The 16,354-nt window shown below is 36.0% G+C and overlaps 1 protein-coding gene across 7 annotated transcripts in view; it reads left to right on the plus strand.

Annotated features, from left to right (window-relative positions):
- Nucleotides 1–1,384: 1,384 nt before the first annotated feature.
- LOC150097660 (serrate RNA effector molecule homolog B-like) overlaps nucleotides 1,385–16,354 on the plus strand; it is a 335,617-nt gene continuing 320,647 nt past the window's right edge. For 5 of the 7 annotated variants that reach the window (XM_090407120.1, XM_090407123.1, XM_090407116.1 and 2 more), the window contains exon 1: nucleotides 1,385–1,571. The gene's annotated coding sequence lies outside the window, so the exon portion shown is untranslated. Of the gene's footprint in view, nucleotides 1,572–2,108; nucleotides 2,139–16,247 lie in introns of those variants that run through there. The other 2 variants (XM_090407118.1, XM_090407119.1) reach the window with 2 other exon arrangements.

A 16,354-nucleotide genomic window follows, 5' to 3' on the forward strand; every position in this document is an offset into this window, starting at 1 on the left:
TGCACAGTATCTGTCTTACTTTGTTTTGAAGTCATCCACAGTCATGACACCCACAACAGATCCAGGCAACCCATTCCACTCATTCATCACTCTTCAAGTAAACCTAGTTCTAACACCCTTGCTACTACACTGTCACCATCACACCTGTTCTGAAAATTTTGCTCTAAATTAAGATTGTAAAAACACTTCAGTAATTTGTATGTTTCAATCAAATCACCCATGTTCCTCCTATCAACCAGTTTCTGCAACCCACAAATCTTCAACCTGTTCTCATAAGGTTCCATAGACCTGCTACCATCTTGGTCACTCTCGTCTGTGTTCTCTCCACCTCATCACCAAGATACCCTGGCACCCAGATCTGAGTGCAGTAGTCAAGATTGGGTCTTGTCAAGGCTCGATAAAGAGGAACAATGACGTGCTTGGCAAAGTATTTTTCAGTAACCAAGTAATCTAATTAGCTGCATTAGCCATTGTTGCTATGTGTCCCCTATCCACTAACTCTCCGAAGTCTCTAGCTTCGTTAATTTCCTGGAGTTTCACCAATGAGGTATACAGCTGGTAATCTTCTCACTCCAAAATGCATAACCTTAAACTTTGTACAGCAAACTGACATCCATTCTCCATTTCCCAGTCTGTCCATCTATCCAAATAATCCTGCATGATATTGACATAATCTGTATTAACTATTGCTCTACTAAACTTTGTATCATCGGCAAGTAACTGAACAGTTCTTCTCAGATTCTTTCCTATATCGTTAATATGCAGATTAAACAGTAGCGTTCCTTGAACAGAACCTTGCAGCATGCCACTAGTCAAAAACCTTCTTTTAGACTCTACACCTGAATAAAATTCTCCCTGATATCTCTCTATTAACCACTCTCCTATTCATCTCACCAACTCTCACCAAATGTATCCCCAAGTGCTGCAATTTACTGATTAGAATTCCTTACGGTTTCTTTTCAAAGGCCTTTGCAAAATCCAGCTATATCACTGTAAACCCCTTACCTTTATCAAAGTCACCTGTTACTGTATTATAAAAGGTGAGCAAACTACTGCGGTATGACCTACCCGTCACAAAACCATGCTGCCATGCATACTGCATCCCATTTCCATTTATCCGTTCCTGTATTTCTCTTGACCAGCTTCTCCAATACTTTGACAACGAAGTATTGGAGAAGTTATATTTTCATATAACATTCAGCAGTTTTTGACCAAAAATGTATTTACATACAAAGAGGCTAAATCTGAAAATTTGTTTATGTTAAAACCTTGCGACACTGGTGTGATTCTGATTTTATAGGATGGATATTAAAATTTTGCATATTTATAAATTTGCTGTCCATAACACGTCACGTGACGTAATTAAACGAATAGCCACGTTTTTGAGAAGTCATGGTTCCGTTTTGATGGTTGAACACGTGAATAAATAACTTTTCGATAGCCGAAATTTTGAAATATTATATTTATTTTTGCAGATTACCCACTCGTGGTCACTTATTATTACTTCAACATATTGTAATAATTAGTAGAGATTCATTATTGTGAAGTGTGAAGAATTAGAGAACGTGGTGGTAAGTTTGTGCTTATTGACTCGTTTGTGCTGTCACTGTATTTTGTGCCTTGATTTCTCTGATTTCAGTGCAGTTATTATTACCTTTAACGCAAGTTAATGTGCTCGTTATGGAGTCAAAGGTTTCACGATGAGCGTTTGGCTCTTTTTTTAAAAAATAATAAATGGAAATTTTCTCATTGCGTTGTTCCAATGAAGTTTTCAGTCCACTAAGTGCTGTCTTGTTATGTTGGACAATTAAAAACATGCGCTTCAAATCATGTATTTCTGAAAATCACAGGTTCTCTTTACTTAACGGTTGAGTCCCTGGACCCTGTTAAGTTAGAGGATGATAATGATATAATATTTTTGGGCTGGGAGGATTTTGTTATTACTTTGTTTTTCGAAATTTAAGCGTTAAAGACGTTTAATTCTTTATTTTATTTACTTTTTTTTATTTTCAGACAACTTTTTGATTCACAATAGTATTTCCAAACAACATATGTCTGAAATGTAGCTTTTTTGTTGTTGTTGTTAATTCATTTCGTAATTAAAAACAATGTGTTAGAGTTTTATGGCAACCTGACCGGTACGCAGTAATAAGGGCAGTTATTTTTTTGAATATGCCTAGTTTATGTCACATTTGGAACTTCCCGCATTGTATCACTAGCGATATTTTCAAAGGTCACTAAGCATTACTTTAACAATAATTGTGTCAGTGATTGTTTTTCTTGCTCATTCTCCTCATCAACCTCATCCATCCGAGTGTGTGTGTGTGTTTAACAAATATCGTCGCGATTTTCACCCATATGTGACTGGCCACCTTTTGTTTTCTTGTTTATGGAGAGGAGTGAAAGCCAATAACTACAGAAAATTAATTTGTTTTGTAGCTATGTTTAGTTTTATAAGCGTGATAAAGTCTTATGCCGTTTAATTTTCTTCTAGAGCCTTGGTAGCACTATTATGTTTAAGACTTACCAGTAGTTCATGTTAAAAGGACTTCACTCAAGATGGTTGTAGGTGAATGAAAAACAGTTTTACTCATGTAATGAATGCCCAGATATGAATGATAAAGATATTGGTGACTTCCATGATTATCAGATTATTAAGAAAAGTAGAATGATAGGCATTTTGTCATTAAATAAAGTTTACCTTAACACAAATATTCAAAGCATAAAGTGAACCATGTAGTAAACATATTCACTAGATTTTTGTTCGACTTCATTGACTAAATTGTATCTGTTCAAGTTTGTTATGGGTTTCACATATGCATGTATAAAATTTTCCAGAGATGCTACGTGTTAAAATTCCTTTTGCCCTCCTAATTTATGGCATGGAAATCTTTCAGCTAATAAATAAACAGTTTGCAGTATGTAATAAATTTAGTTTAATCATTTATTCAAGTGTAAGCAAACAAAGTTTGCACCTGAAGTATCCTCAGGACTGAGGCAACTCGTGGTCAAGGTGGACCAAGCTCTCATCACTCCTTTTGCAGTATGGATTCTGGCACTGTTTGTCAACAGGAATCACTTTAATTATGCCATCCATCTTTGCAGAGTTGTCATGGAAAAGATTGGAGAAGCAGTCTCTTCTGCATTCTCATCACAGTTGGCAGTATGGATTCTGCCACTGTTTGTCAACAGGAATCTCTAATTATGCCACCCATCTTTGCATAGTTGTCATGGAAAAGGTTGGAGAAACTGAAGTTGTTACTCATGATATCTCTAAGGCATTTTTTGTTAGTACTATTCTGCAGTTAAGTTGTATCTCTCTTATCACATGCTATATGTGCAGGCTTATAGATTCTTTATCATCAAAGTAATAGACAGGACTTCATTTTTTAATTCTCTTCTCTTCTCTATATCATAGACTGTTTACCAGTTGACTTTACATCCAATCCATAGTTTTGTTGATGACAATACTTTTTGCTTTTCTTTTACATTTAACAAATGTTGCACTAAAATTAACAGAATTTATCTTTTTCTACAACCTTAAATTTTTGATTTACAAAGTATTTATCAGTGAAGTTTTGATAATTTAAGTAGCTTAAATGCTTGCAAAACTCAATCCATCGTATTTCTCTCAAAAGAAACATTTCTTCTGGTCCTACAACTCAGATCTCTGAACAGAATTGCTCCTCTTGGGATAAAAATCTTGACCTCAAGTCATTATTGGTATAGTATAAAACATATTTGCATTTTCATCTCCTCAGCATTCAGTGAGGTTTTTCTTTCATTTTAAGGGTTTCTGTATCTGTGAACAACTGTATATAAATCAACATTCCATTTAATCATTGAATATCCTTCTCTCATTTGGTGTGCGGACTGAATCAAAATCCTTTTGACTCTGTACTGAAGAGAACGGGTTTTAATGACCTGTTTCTCACTAGTTCCATACACTTTTTTTTTTTTCCAAACAATTCACAGCTGTTTCTTCTATTTTCTAAGATATTTCTGTGATTGCTATTCATCAGTATTGGCAGAAGTTTCTACTTTGTTAAGACAAAACTATTCATCATAATTACTTCCAAGGACAAATGTTCATTCATTTCTCCAATCCTCAGGAATATTTCCTATTCAGTAAGAAATATACATCTAATTCTTGCAAAGTCAATGTTAACAACTTTCTTCATTCTCTTTGACTTTCTTTTCATTCAGTGCATTATATGTTTATAAACCTTATGTGGAATTACCATTGGGGAAAAAAGAAATGTAAGTTAAATCCCACTATTGTTTACAAACTAGGGGATCTCAATTCTGGATTTTTTTTTTTTTTTTTTTTTTAAGCCGTGCTTTGGACAAATTATAGACCTATATTTCTTCTATTTTCAAGATATAGGCTCAAAGTTTGTTTCAGCCCTAAAGGAACATACTTTAATCACCCAACTGGCTAAGACATATATATATATATACGTCCAGGTTACCATGAATACGAAGTGCATATTAAAATTGTAATACCAATGATATTACATTGAAATATATGATGGATACGAAGCGTAGAGGAGTGATGTATTTTGTCCATATTGATGGTGATGTGGTTAATTTTCTTTCTAGGTCTTTTTTTATTCCTTTTCCCTTTACATTTATATTTTATTACTTGCTTTGGTAACCTACCTTGTGTCATTTATTGTACATGTTCTCTCCAATTCATTTGCCTATATTTGTAATTCCTTCCTTATTTCATATTATGTTTCATACAACCTTTAACTGCTCTAAGAAATTTCATTTCAGCTGCTTACATTCTACATTCATCTTCTTTTTTCTCTGTCTGTCTGGACTTTCTGATCCTTCAGATTGGGAGTTAGCAAGAGGCTGGTATCCTCTTCTCATGAAAAACAGATAAACTCAGAAGCATCCAAAGAAAAAACGTGATGGATTTACTGGAAATGACAACAGCAATACCTGTATGTCTGTGTGTGTTGCCTCCTTGTCTTCTTGCAGGTGCATTATTTGTTAATTTCAGTTAAGAAGGTGTAGTGGTGGAACTTCTATAAGGTATAGTGCATTGGTTATGACAAACTTAGGGAGCAGTGCCATGATATAAGATTCTGCATTGGAAGGTTTGCTAACATGCATGGGAAATGATCAAAAATACTTGAGGAAAGTAGAGAAGCATTGGACTGCATACCCATGATCAGGAGGAGAAATCAGATGGGAGTTAAATGGATGAGTAGCATCATTAAGGGGGAGCTGCAGAAAAGAGTGTTATGGATAATATATAAAAAGAAAGGTGAGCAGCAGAACCACGAATAGTACAAAAGCATGGTCAGGCAGGATGAAATGGTAATTTTTCTCACTCTCTGGGGTGAAATGATGAATGACTGAAAGAGTAATGAATGCTGATGGTAAGGAGATTACAGAAGCTGAAGAAATAGTCAAGTTACCCACATCAAAAGTAATCACTAAGTTTGTTATCAAGGTGATAATACTGCAGTATTAAATTTTACAGGGAGTGATGCTAGAACAGAAGTAGATGAACTAGAGGTACTTAGGATATTGCCGTATCTTAATGTGAATATAGCCATGGGACTGGATAGGTTATTGGGCAGTGTGTTATGATCATACAAGAGAATTAGCAGTGCTTCTGAAGAGACTTTATGTTAGCTCTCAACATGATACAAATGACTGCAAAAAGGGGGAAAATAGTTCCATTATATAATGGAGGCTCTAGGGTAGAGATTGTAAATTATATACTGATCAGCATCTTAGTGGGGGGGGGGGGTAGCATTATTTTGCAAAGTGCAGGTCTTGCTTTGTTAATTGACTCACTATTATAATGATTCTTTATCCAAATCAAATGGCATTTGATTTGGATAAAAAATTATTTATCAGTTTACATTATTGATGTAAGAAATGATTTTTAGGGGAAATATCCAGTTGTTTGCTGATGATGCACAACTAGGAGAGAATTAGTTAATAAAAGTGATAAAATTGTGGCAAAGTGTACGGTTATGCATTTTTGTATAAAAAGATTACAAGCTGTGTACTACAATAATGCAGTCCAGCTGCATAAGTGCAGAAATTGATGAGGCCAGGGATTTGGGGATGATGGTGGATAGAGAGATCAGGATGAATATTAAAAGCATATCGCAGAAGTGGCCAAATAGTTCATCAGTTACCTGGCAGTTTGAATAAAACCAAATAATCAGTGATAAGGTTATTATTTTTATTTGTATGTGATAAGGTTATTTTTTTTTCTTTGTATGGCTTTCATATTATCACGTATGCATATAACCTAATCTACGCCCTGCAAGGTTTAGGTCATCTGCATTTCTTGGAGATCAGAGTAGTGAAGAGGCTTCAAAAGTGAGTGAGCATGATGGGGATAGGACTGTGGAATGATTTTTATGAGGATAGATTAAAGTTTCATAGGTGACAACATTTGATTTATAGGTAGAAGAGAGAATATGATGGAAACGTGTTACTAAATGGATTTTATAAGAGAACAAGAGATGATTCATGGATTTCATGTTTTAGCAATGGTGTGAGGATTATATTTTTTCCTTGAAGAATGGTGATATGAGTTACTAGAGATAGTCAGGTGTGCTTTGTCATTTAATGAGGTTATGGAGAAGTATGTTTTTTTTTCCCATGTTGTTCCCACTCACAAAAGGTTATATTCAAACCTATAGTACATTTTATACCATGTGTGGGCTAAAGATTTTTTTTTTCTATTTTTATCAATTTTATATATTTTTTTGTATTATTATATTTTTTTACATAGTTCAAAAACCCTGCTCTTGAGCAGTGCTTCCCAACCTTTTTCACGTCACAGCACACCTCACAAGCATAAATAATTTGACGGCGCACCTCACAAGCATAAATAATTTCACAACACACTATGAAGGAACATTTTTCTGTTAACATGATTAATTTCTTCTATTTCATATAGGGATTCAAATAATAAGATCTTTCTTTCAAATATTTTTGCATTATAATACATAAACATTCCAGCTAGACATTCGTTTCAGATAAGTCTTATGCAGTCATAAGCACGAAATAAACGAAACAAATGGAATGAAAATACCTAATCCATACATCCTCAGTGATTGATATTTGACGTAGTTTTATATCGCATCTATGAACTAAATTGTCAGATTTGATTGAGTGAAACTGTGATTAAATTTTTAGAACACTTATTTTATAAAATTAAATTAAATAGAATTAAAATATATGCAAATAAACAAGCCATTGAATAGAAAGATATAAATCACATGAAACTAAAAATACTACATTATAATCGAGGATATCGAATAGGCATTGTAACTAGGGCATCCAAAATACTGGAACATGCAAACTATGTTAGGAAAATGCCTATTAATGACAGTTGGAACTGAAGCAGAGTAATGACCTTCTGAGTCATAGATGCAAAATGTGAGGGAGGAATGGCACCTATGGCATTCTGGGAGGTCGCCTTCACACGTGCATAGCTAGAAAAGTTAAAAGGGAACCACTCGGCAGCCTAGCCCTCCGGTATTGTCGCCCCCATAATCAGGACTTTGCGGTTAAATTTTTCGCGGCACATCAGTTGGGAAGCACTGCTCTAGAGACCAAACATGGAAATTTTTTCAAACCACTTCAGGCCTCCAGTAAGTGGGGCAGTGGGCAATGAAATTCATTTTCCACCTAAAAACAATTGCAAACCTCCATGTCCAAGAGCAGGTATGCTAACCACTCGACCAACCTGACTGTCCATTCATCGTGCAATATTCAGACTCCATGGAGATGCCCACATATATATATATATAGATATAGTCTGCGCGGTTAGCCTAGTGGCTAGGCGCTTCGCATATGCCTGGGGAAGGAGTGTTCTAGGTTCGATTCCCGTCGGTGACGTGAGGAGCTGAAGGATCTTCCTCAGCCATAGCCAAGTTAGCCAGTCTTGGGCTTGGACAGCAGGGTTTTTTCCCCAGTTTATTCTGGGGTTTTTCATCCCGCAAAGCAGGCAAACTGGCCTTGAGAACTCAACACTACAGGCCATAGGATACACCAGGGCATAAGGCTGACCACCTTATCCTATAAACGGAGTGAGGTCCGATGATCAATGGACCCTCGACACCGCAAGGTAAAAGAGGGTATAAGGAAGATGATGATGATATATATATATATATATCAGTGGTGTCGCGTGCCCATTTCGGTTGGGTGTGCTGTCATGTGGGTTATGCAGCCTGCGCTATAAATTTCATGTCAATTTGACCATATGCATGGGCATGCATCTGCAGAAAATTTTCCAGGGGGTGGGGCAGCTTGGAGACAAATAATTACATCAATACATTTTTATAATTATTGATTTAATTAAATAATTAATTAAATCAATAAACATCTTTTAGCATTTTTGATGTAATTATTTGTCGATGTAAACTATAAATGCATTATTTTCATTTTACATCGATTTTAATGATCTGCAATTCTTGTGGGGGGAAAAGTATTCATAATTAATGCAGTTTTTAGCACAAAATCATAAATTAAAAAAATTGACCAGCATATTTTATTAAAAATCAACTAATTAAGTTAAGGGGATAATAAATCCTTCATTATTTCAAAGCTGAATACGAAACTTGAAGATCAAAATCTAAGAGTTTCATGCTGAAGAACGTCCGGCGAGTCCAAGCGCAAGTCAACACCTGGTAGTACAACACTAGGGCAACTCGGAGCAAACGTGGAGCAAGCTTCGATCACTGTCCTTAATATTTTCTCATAATGTAAAACGCAGCTCCTAGGAGATGTATTGATGTAGGAGATGGGTAGTGACCTTACCTCATAATGTAAAACAGTAATACATCTCCTAGGAGCTGCATTTTACATTTATGAGAAAATATTAAGGACAGTGATCGAAGCTTGCTCCACCTTTGCTCTGAGTTGCCCTAGTGTTGTACTACCAGGTGTTGACTTACGCTTGAACTTCATATTTGCCTTTGAAATAATCAGGGATTTATTATCCCCTTAACTTAATTTATGTCGCCGAAAAAAATAGCCTCTTGGCTCTTAATCAACTAATTAATTAATCCCAAAATCTTAAATTAAATTATTTCAGTTTAAAAGCAAAAAAGTCATAAAACTAACAAAATAATATTAAATTATATACACTTGCCTTTTAAAAATGTATTTTTCTGTTTAAATTTGTTTCACTATAAATTTACTATTCATACTTCACTTAGTGACTCACTAGACACCGAGGACAAACGAACTTGTCTCTGTTCACAACAGTAAGGAATGTTTTTTTCACAAATCAGAAAAAGATGAACCGAAAACAGGAACATGTGTTCTGGCTACCCTGCTGTGGGCCAAAACAGACCAACCCATAATAAAATTTTAAGACAGACAGTGTCCCAGGGTCGAGGGTGTAAGATTACATATCGCAATCACTTTTATGATTATAATTTGTGGAATTTCAGGAACGGGGGGGGGGTGTGTGCACCTCCCCCTTGATCCTGAGGGGAGGTGCCCCGTTCCTCTCCCCCTCCTCTGCAGATGCCCATGACCGTGTGATTGCATTTTTATTGATGTATGAAAGTTTTGAGAGTGCATAGTGCATCAGCGCTCGTCTTAATTGGTCCAATGCAGTTAATTGCAGGATAACTTTGAATACTTCTGCATCGAGTGGGGGAACAGTCTGTTTGTTTTAGGATTTATTAGAAAACAACAATACTCAAAGATGAAAATATGTGAACCATCATTTATAAGACATATAAGAATAGGAAAGAATAAGTGCGATTAGAAACACTTTCGTTAATGGTAAACGAATTATTAATAATTATCATTTGTGATATGTGTATCCTATAAGTTGCTGGGTAGAGTGAATAGCATAATCCTATAAAGTCTAAACATGAATAAGTGAATTTATGATGGCATAATTAAAAAAAAAAAAAGAAACTTATGAAGAGAGAGAGAGAGTATTACAGGAATAAATATAGTTTGATGGAGCAGCAAATCATCTCGTAAAATTTGTTGCATATGTTATGTGTATTTCTTTGGTTTGTGTATATTTCGCTTCATTTTCCAAGAATTTTATTTTGTTTACTGAGACTCAGTATACATAACATCCAATCATTATCGGAATTATCCACACTTTCGGGAATTCCTACATTCATTAGTTTTTTTTATTATTTTTTAGTATCAGCTGTTCTTCTGTCTTATCAATCTCACATATGCTGGTATTTTGTTGTAGATCAACAACGTCTTATAATACACAGAATATTTTTATTCAGGAATAGATATTTTTTTTACTGTCTGTTATTTCTGAAGACTAGAATAAAAATGTCTCTATACTGTTAAAAAATTTTGCAACCTCAACAGATGCTATACTGCACAAGCAAAAGAAAAAACAATTAGCAATTTTCTCCTAACATCCACTTTCAAATTTTCAGTTCCAGAAAACGTGTAACAGCTGTTTGTAATACAGCCATCGGATACAGAAAGTGCTCAACTCATGACAAGTGACAACATTTAGTTGGATTGGTTGATGCAATAACCAATCACAGTAGCTGGGTGAGCTCAAACTGTTAGCTCACCCAGCCTCGCTTTCTCAGCAGTTTAAAAATACTAAAAACGCTAAGAATTTGACCCACTTCGCCCTCTTTACATCTTTTCGAAGGGCTCAAAGGTGTATGCATTTTGAAAGCACACCTGGGCTATTAATGCAAATGTTTATGCGTCGAAAAGTGCCGTCTTCATGAAGCATTAATATATTGTGTTCAATTTTAGGAATCGCTCGAAGTCTGCAAACAATTGGGGGGAGTCTTTAATGGGAATAAATGCAAAAATATATAATATCGGTGATACTGATATTTCTTGGATGAGCACCAGACACCTAGCACACCCGGAATATTCGCCCCTGATATATATATAATCTGCCATTATCCAACCTTTAGATCGATAGCTAGACACATCTGTGTTTGTACTGCCCTCATGCAATGGATTATCATACATGCCTTTCCTTAGCCGAGGCTTAATTTATACAAAGATGTCAAGGGCCTAGCCAGTTTGCCTGAATATTCCTCTTTAGCATACATGCTGATATTATATCATTATTAGTATGGTTCAGGCCTCCATGGAGTCAAAAGGCTCATTATGGGAGGTCCCTCCTAGAAAGCACAGTCTCTCATACCACTCATTGACATTCATGCTCCCACCACTCTATCAGGCAGTGCATTCCATGGTTCAATCACCCTCCATGCAAAAGAAGTCACTCCTCACCCTCTTGCTGACAACTTCCTTTCGTAACTTCCCGGGATGGCCCCTTGTCCTTGATTTTTCCCCCTGTTCCACCAAGCGAAAGAATTTCCCAGTGTCAACCCTGTAACTACCTCTCAACATATCATCTGTCCTCCTTCTATCTACCAAATTCTACAGTCCACGTTCCCTCAGCCTGTTTTCATAACAAATATTGTACAGATCCTCCTGATTCTATACCATCATATCCTTCTCCTTCCCTCAAAATTTCTATCTTTCACTTCCCCTCCCAAAAAATTCTCTAGCATCCTAATTTTAAAAAACAAACCCGGGTTTTTAAAAGTTCACATACCTCTTGTCTCACCAATAATTCTCCCACATCTCTCTATCCCCATATTTCCAACCTCCCCCCTCCTTTCAGTCATACTTCAACAGTAGATGAATGTATATTGCCATATGCCAGATGTTGCTGAATAAGGAGACAACCAGCGACATCCTACAAAGGTATCTCCAAATTATTCTTCTTATATATTCTTCATATGTCTGTCTATAAAACATCAATAATGCCCTAAAAATTGAGTAAAAAGCCAATGACATTATAAAAAGGGGTACTCCTAAACAAAAATAGGCTAAATGGCCATAAAAATAATATTTACTTACAGGAGTAACATGGTAATTTTCCCAGAAATAATACTTATAACATTCTATAGTCCTGATATCATCTTTGTTATCTGTCTTTGCACCCTTTCCACAGTTAATTTATCCCCTTCAAATCCTGGGGACCAAATTTGAGAACAATAGTCCAAGTGTGGTCTGATCAGGGCTTTATACAATGGAATAACTCTTTTATCTCTGTAAGTCAGCACCCTTCTCATTATTGCAGCAATCCTCTGTGTTACCTTCACCACCTTTGCAATATGTCCTCTACATTTCAGGTTTCTATTATCATCAACCCCAGATCTCGTCTCCCCTACTTCCTCCAGTATAGTTCCTCTAATAGAGTATGCAGCATCACATAGATGTGTCCCAAACCTCAAGCCCTCACATTTTGCTGCATTAAACTGACATCCCCATTCATTTGCCCACCTGTCTAGCTTATTCAAATCCTCTTGCAGGGCTACCACATCTGCACTATTACTAATAACCCTTCCCGGCTTCGCATCATCTGCAAACAACTGAATATCCCCCTGCAATCCACTGACAATGTCATTGATATAAAGGTTAAACAATATAGGTCCCAGTACTGAGCCCTGTGGGACCCCACTTGTAACACTCTGCCTCCTTGAAACTGCCCCACCATACACAACTCTCTGATACCTATTGGACAGCCAATCCTGAATCCAGTTGACCAACCTGACATCCAGACCTATGTGCTGCAACTTAAATATTAGCTTATCATGTGGCACCCTGTCAAATGCCTTCTCTAAATCCAAGAAAATGGCAGTATATGCCTTTCCCTCATCAACCGCTCTTGTCATGTTATTATAAAAGGGAATCATATTACTCAAGCATGAGCTCCTTACAAATCCATGTTGACTCTCACAGATAACAGTACCCTCATCTGTCCAATGCTGTATATGGTCCCTCGCTATTTCTCCAAGATCTTAACTGCTGATGAAACACAAACTGGTCTATAACTTGACACCTCTCTCGCAGCAAGACTTTCATCAAAAAGCCAGGTCAAAGGAGCTGTCAGTTCTTTAGCACATTCTCTCAAAACCCATGGTGAAATTCCACCCAGTCTCACAACTTTATTGACATCCAGAGTACTCAGTATTTGAAGCACACTCTCCTCTTGCACCTCCAAACATCAATCCTGCCTATCTCTCTAGTATTAAACCTACTTCTCCAGGATGAAATACCCCAATAAAGTGTTAATCGAACAACTCCACTATGTCCTCTGCATCAGTCACTCTATTCACAGATCTCTTGATATTTGGTCTGTACCTATTGTGGAATTCTTATCCAGCAACAGCTCTAGAATCTCCTCATCACCTATATGTATTCATCCAGTGTAGTGGTAGCACTATGTTACATACACTAGTATCAACTTGGATATCCTGCTAGTGAATAAAACAAAAAGATTGAAAGAACTGACAGCAAGATGGTACAATGGCTCACAGATACTTCTCAGAGCACCCTCAAACAATGGCAAACAAGGCTGAGTGGGCTTCATCGTTAAATCTTAGCTCACCAAGTCTATCCTTTCTTGTAACATCATATCTGAAAGAATAGGTGTACTCGTAATTGGAATAGAGAACAATATAACAATAAAATTAATACCCTGCTATGCTCCAACATCTGTAGCTGATAATCAAGAAATAGAAAATTTTTACATGCATCTTGAACAGGCATTAAATTACAAGTCAACATACACATTCGTTGGTGGTGACTTCGAAATGCCTCAGAAATGCCAAAATAGGATGTGGTAAACGTTTATAGGACCACATGGCCTGGGAAAAAGAAACAGAAGAGGAGAGAGATTAGCTGAATTTGCTGAAGCTGAACAACTCTTTATCTTGAACACTTTTTTCAACAAATGCCCAGGAAAAAGATGGACTTGGCAATCACCAAATGGAGACACAAAAAATTGAGATTGACTACATTTTAACAGACCGTAAAAGACTGGTACCAAATGTTGGTACAATAGGCAAAACATACTTCAACATAGATTCTGACCACAGACTCCTCAGAGCCATTATAAGAATAGACCACAAAAAAGAACAACATATCAGGGCAACATCAAACCATAAAAGACAATCCAAATAAATAGACTACCACAAGTTCAGGAAGTACATAGAAGAGACTGAATGGACTATTAAGAACTGTTACATAAATGATGACTATATTGACTTTATTAATAAATTCAACGAGTGCAAGAAAAAATCAGAAATTCCTGTGAAACAAAAGAAAAGAGAACGACTCTCATCTCAAACTATAGAACTACTGAAAAAGAGAAAAGAACTAAAGAAATCTGAAGAAAATTTTCTAGAATACAAAATTATCTGTAAGTTACTAAGGAAAAGAATTCCAGAAATCTACAAAACTTTCAAGATACAAAAATTAAGAGAAGCAGTGCAGGCGAAAACCAGCCTGAAAAAAATAGAGAAAGACTTAAATTTTAAACAGTCAATTCCATCTGCTTTACAGGATCAAAATGGAGAAAAACATAATAGAAAAAGGATAGAAGAAATTGTGCAGAATTTTTATAATGATCTCTATGCAACTAAGTGCCAAGTTTCAGAACCGAACCTATCATTCCAAAACCAAGCAATATACCAGTTGTACTTCCAGAAGAAATAGAACATGCCCTTAAGAAAATGAGTAAAAGTAAAGCCTCAGGACTTGATCATGTTAAGGCTGAAGAAATCCAACAAGGTGAACCAATTATTTTCAAAGTGTTGGCTGCCAGATTCACAGTACGTCAAAGAAAGAAAGATTCCAGAGGAATGGAAGACCTCAAAAACCATACTTCTATTCAAAAAAGGGAATAAGGAAGACATAAAAAACTATCATCCAATCTGTCTACTCTCTCATATATATAAAATCATGAACAGAGTAATAATGAACAGAATCCAAAACACTCTCGAAGACAACTCCATAGAGAGCAGGCAGGATTCAGAAGAGGCTTCTCCACAATAGATCATATCCAGGTCATTTCACAACTAACAGAAAAATGCAGAGAATACCGAATCCCTCTATGTTTCCTCTTTATTGATTTTAAAAAAGCATTTGATACCATAGAACATGATGCAGTCATCAGTGCCTTACTGGTAATAAATGTGTATCCTACTTACATCCACATGATAAAAGAAATTAACAAAAATCAGGCCACACAAATAACCCTATTTGATCAACCTATAAATATAGATATAAAGAGAGGGGTCCATCAAGGCGATGTGATCTCTCCAAATCTGTTTACCAGCACTTTAGAATACATTCTTAAAAAAATAGATCTAAATGGAGGAATAAGCATAGATGGTGAAAAACTACAAATCATTATGTTTGCTGATGATTTAGTACTGATATCCCACAACTCAAAAGACCTAGAAGAAATTGGTGAAAAAATATACACAAACTGCAGTAAGATAGGCTTAGAAATGAATCTAGAAAAAACAAAATGGATCAAAAACACTTACACAAGTGACAGTTACCTATGTATTGATAACATCCGTATAGAACAAGTTGACTCCTATTACTTAGGACAAACAAGAAGAACTAGCAAAAAGAAAGAAAGCTGCATGGCTATCATTCAACAGACTAAAAGAAACACTTACTGATCCAAATCTTGACATCTCTGCGAAGGCAAAACTATTTAATACTGACATACTTCCATCATTCACATATGGATCAGAAACATGGAACATGACAAGAAAAGAAGAAGAAATTCTCAGAATAACTCACTGTGCAATAGAACGCAGGATTTGTAACATCAGCAAAATGGAACATGTTAGAAACACTGAATTAAGAAAGAGATCAGGCATAAAAGATGTGGTAACTGCAGTATATGAAAGCAAGATGAGATGGGCAGGTCACATCACCAGACTCGGGGATAACAGATGGATATATAGAATACTCAACTGGCAACCAAGAACAAAGAGAAAAGTAGGAAGACTACCTACAAGATGGGAAGATCCACTAGTGAAATATATGGGTATAACATGGAAGAGAGAGAAGATCAAGATCGTTGGAGGCATCTTTGTGACCTGCACTCATGGAGAAATCCTGAGTGAAACACAGGTCCATCAAGGTAATCTTAAAATATATGTACTAAATTTTTCAAAAGCTTTTGATGGGCTCCCACATGTGGTGAAGTGTTACTATCTTATTGGGAATAAAATAGTAAATAGTGGCACTGATTATGAGACGATGTGGTGTAATGTGGAAGTTCAGTTGGAAAGGAGCTCTGGAAAAGATAAGTGTATTTTGAGTAATAATTGGCAATATTTCTTGAATTTTAGTGTTGTACTATTTTTGAGAATGAAGTGTGTCTGTCTGATTTATTAAATTGTTAAATTTATTAATAGCAGTACTCAAAAGGTTAACCACGTGGACATCGACCGGCGTGATAGGCGAGTACCACAAAAATCAAGTTGCATTAACGAAATAGACTTTTCGAAATTGATTCAGTGTC

The sequence above is a fragment of the Typopeltis vanoorti genome, chromosome 17, assembly GCF_054136105.1.
Source record: "Typopeltis vanoorti isolate ZY-2024b chromosome 17, IOZ_Tvanoo_1.0, whole genome shotgun sequence".
NCBI lineage: Eukaryota > Metazoa > Arthropoda > Arachnida > Uropygi > Thelyphonidae > Typopeltis > Typopeltis vanoorti.